Source organism: Octodon degus, unplaced genomic scaffold (assembly GCF_000260255.1).
Source record: "Octodon degus isolate 3935 unplaced genomic scaffold, OctDeg1.0 scaffold00345, whole genome shotgun sequence".
Taxonomy (NCBI): domain Eukaryota; kingdom Metazoa; phylum Chordata; class Mammalia; order Rodentia; family Octodontidae; genus Octodon; species Octodon degus.
This window is the reverse complement of record NW_004524921.1, coordinates 829,119-833,125: the sequence shown is the minus strand read 5'-3', so window position 1 is coordinate 833,125 and position 4,007 is coordinate 829,119. Positions and strand designations below refer to the sequence as shown.

At 44.0% G+C, this 4,007-nt stretch overlaps 1 protein-coding gene across 3 annotated transcripts in view; it reads left to right on the top strand.

Moving 5' to 3' along the window:
- The first annotated feature begins 3,496 nt into the window (after positions 1-3,496).
- Rlim (ring finger protein, LIM domain interacting) overlaps positions 3,497-4,007 on the top strand; it is a 23,355-nt gene continuing 22,844 nt past the window's right edge. For all 3 annotated transcript variants that reach the window (XM_023708299.1, XM_023708297.1, XM_023708296.1), the window contains exon 1: positions 3,497-3,751. The gene's annotated coding sequence lies outside the window, so the exon portion shown is untranslated. The remainder of the gene's footprint in view (positions 3,752-4,007) is intronic.

Here is a 4,007-nt window from a genome sequence, read left to right as displayed (position 1 = left end):
AAAAAACCCACAAAACACAAAAAAAAACATGTTTTGCAGTACTGGGGATTGAAAAATAAATAAATTAAATAAAAATAAGCTTTGATTAGATTTTTGCTATAAATGAGATTTTCATAGCTAAATACTGGACACAACCCAAATGCCTATCAACTGAGGAATGGATTTTTAAAAAGATGTGATATTTTTATTCAATACAGTATTAGCTATAGGGCCAGCTGGATAGCTCAGCAGGTTAAAGTTCCTGTTTAGACAGATGCAGCAGCACGAGTTGGATCCCCAGGGTGCCATGCTGGTCTTTTCCCGGGGGCATGTTGAAATGGCCATTGAGACTGGGCATGGTGGCACGCCCGTAATCCCAGCGCCTGGGAAGCTGAAAAACAGGAAGGATCACTATAAGTCGGATCTGTGTAGTTAGACTCTGTAGGCCCTGTACTAAATACATAAAAATAAATAAATAAATGTATCGACTATAAAAAAAAAACCTCTCAGCTTTTATAAGTAAATGGATACAACTAGAGACCATACTAGTAAGTGAAAGAAATGAGACCCACATGTGTGAACTGTCTACCTACTGTAAGAAACTGAAAGAGTAAATAAAATCCAAGAGGTACAATAGATACTGTGAAAGGGAAACAAACTGCTCAAAGGGAAAGAACAACTGGAATGAGGGAAAGGAGAAAAGAAAGAAAGAGATTGGGGCTGGGGAGGTAGCTCAGTAGAATAAGTGCTTGCCTGGCAAGCACAAGGGTCTGAGTTCAATCCCTGGTTCTGCCAAAACAGAAAAAAAAGAAAAGATAGATAGACAGACTTTGTACTACAGATTTATTTCTACTGGTTTATTTAAAGGAATAGTTAATGCTTAATTGTTTGATCAATTTTGCATGCCTATATCTGATAATCTGAACAACTACTTTGGAGATAGCAATATGCACTATAACAATCTTTGTTAATTTCGTGTCATGTTGTTTTGAAATTCTGTATCTTTTTTATTCTCTTTAAAATAAAAACAAAAACGTTTGCAGTACTAGGTACTGATTTTAGGACTTCCACATTGAGTTGTATCCCCAACCCTAACTGAGACTACTTCTCCCTAATGCTCTGAGTTGCCCAGGCTGTGCTCAACTTGCCCAGGCTGGGCTGGAACTTCTGACTCTCCTCCCTCAGGATTCCCAGAGTGCCAGGATTATAGAAGTGTGCCACTAGCTAAAAACTTTTAATTAACTCATAACGCTAGTCATACCTGAGTGGCTTCCCCCTTGTCCTTAAATCTCCAATTAAAAATAATTTACATTTTGTGATGTAGTTCAGTGATATGCGAGGCCCTGGATTCACTTTCAAGCACCAAATAAATAATATCAATTTAATACTTATTATATATTTGAGGTATTTAGTCATGTGTTTACTGTATATACAATATTTTTTCTCTCTTTTCCCATCCCCCTACCCTCCCTTTAACTCCTCTTTTTCTCCTTATCTCCAAAAGCTTTCTCTCTATTTTTTCATCATTTTTAAAATTTGCCCAGGGCCGGGGAGATGGCTCAGTAGAATAAGCGCTTCCCTGGCAAAGGTAACGGTCTGAGTTCAATGCTCAGTTCCGAAAAAAAAAAATGTGCCCTTCTTTCCTTCCTTTACCCCTCACCATTCCCTAGTTCCCCTTCCCATTTGAGCAGTTTCTTCCTATTTCACAGTATCTATTATACAATTGGCCCTTGTTTACACTTTTGGTTTCCAGACAAGAAACAACTGTGTATTTGCACGTGTCTGATTTATTTCACTTCAGAGTATGGCCTCAAGGTGCCATATATAGTATTTTTTTTACTAGTTTGTCATTTTTCTTAAAATTTTATTATACAACCATAGTACTACGTTTAAACTGTTATATGTCATGTTGAAATTATATTTTCCAGTATTCTGTTTGCATTTTAGCTTTCCTAATCTTTCATTTTTACTTTCACAACATTTAGTTTTATTTAGGAAATTGTATTTTATTAGTATCTCCCTTTATGGATTTGTACCATGTTTTGAAAGTCCTTCTGCGTCTCCAAGATAGGTGAAATATCCACCTAGCTTTCCTACTTTTATGATTTTATATTTTACATTAAGCTACTTATGCTTCAAGATTATGTTAAGGAGTGGCTAGTGATTGCCATAACCTTAAAATCAGGCTTAATGGCCGTTGCAGACCGCTAAAGACCTCATTTTACACCTTCCAGGTAAATATTCTAATACATTATCTTAAAAATAATACAAAAACTGAGCAGAGACAGCCTGAATCACACATTACATTCTCAAAAATGACAGTTTCAAATGTGCCGGGAAGGCAAGCAAGACAGAAGAGATACTGTTTCAATTGCTTAGGATACAGTTTTTCTTTTATTTCAGGCTCAGGAACCTACAATACTGAGGAGGGACTTCTCTCAACTACGAAGGTCTATTACGCAGTCCGTAGGGATACAATAGTGAACAAAACCAAAAGTTTTACTGCTGGTTAATGGATTGTATAAATAAATACATTTCAACAAGTGCTTTACAGAAAACTAGGCAGGTAAGAGCAGGGAAAGTTTCTCTGGGAAGGTGACAATTGCGGAGCTTCGATAATGAAAGCAAAGATCTTAAAGGAAAACATTCCAGCCTAGGTAAATATTTGAGGTGGGAATTAGTTTTGTTGAAAACAGTAAGAAAGTTACCCTAGCTGGCTTGTTATCAAGGAAATGGGGGGAGCCACAGTAACACTCTAAAGACAACTAGGTTACTTTAACTGGGGAATGGGAGTTGCATGTCATGCGGTGCAGTATCACTATTCCTTCAAGAATTAACACCTACCAGAGACTTCTTTGACAGTCTTTTTAGGAATTCCACCGCTATCGACTTTCCCACCCTCTGACAATCACCTTTTTTCAAGTACTTCAGAGTTACCACTTCAAAGAGACTTTTCCATCACTTTTAAACCTTGCAATTCCAGTTTGAGACTCGAGTGCTGTCCCATCCTCCTTCCCTGCTTTCTTTTTAGCACTTAGCAACAACTAATCTAATTTAACTTTCTTTTAAAAAAAATATTATCTCCCCCCAGGAGATAGCAAGATCCAAGATAACCGGGTTTTTATTCTTTAATTCTGGTGTCATTTTCTCAACATCTGCAATGTTGCTTAACCTACGATCGGCGCTCCATAAACGTGTGCTGAACAAACTGTGAAGCTGCTGCATGGACTGGTGGGGACTTGGCAGGTTAGCCTAACATCTCACTTTTGCCTCCCGAAAAAAGACTGACGTAACCCGACGGTGACGGTTTCTTCAGTTTTCAAAATGGGAAAGAGAAGGTTCCCGCAATCCCCAGGACGCGAATTTCTAGCACTAGCCAAAATGGCGGAGAGGGTGGGGCCTGTCACATGGTGGGCGGTGCCGGGCTGCCCCGCTCCCAGCCACCGCCCTCCTCGGCTGGTCGCGGGCGCCCCCGCCCCCGTCCCCTAGACCCGTCCGAGGGCTCGCAGGGATTGGCCGGGAGGCTGGGAACGGGCTCCAGCGCCGGGACGCGGCGCCATCACTTCCTGTTGTGGGCCGTCGTTTCCGGCCGCTGCTTGGTAACAATGGGGAAGGTAATGGCTGCCTGAGCGGCGTCGGGGTGCAGACCTGGGGCAGAGGCGGGTCTCAGCGGCCAGTCCTCGGCGGGAGCTCGCGAGCGCGGCCAGCGAGGCGCGGACGAGCCGCGGCCGGATCGCCGAAGCGGCCGAGCCGGATCCTGCCCCGACGCTGAGTAAGTACGGGCACGGCCAGGCGGCTGCGGGACGCGGAGCGCGCCTGCCGCGGCTCGCAAAATGGCCCGAGCGGCCCGGCGCCCGGGCGCGCTGCTGCAGGCTGCCTCCGTGGCAGAATCGCCGCTGCCATTTTAGCGCCGTGGTGGAGGCGACCGGCGCTGAGGACGGAGGAGGAGGCGGGCGCCGCAGCCCGGCCCGCGCCGCCCGGGACTTCCGCGGGTGTTTCCGCGCCGTGGCCCTGCCCGGGGCTCCGGG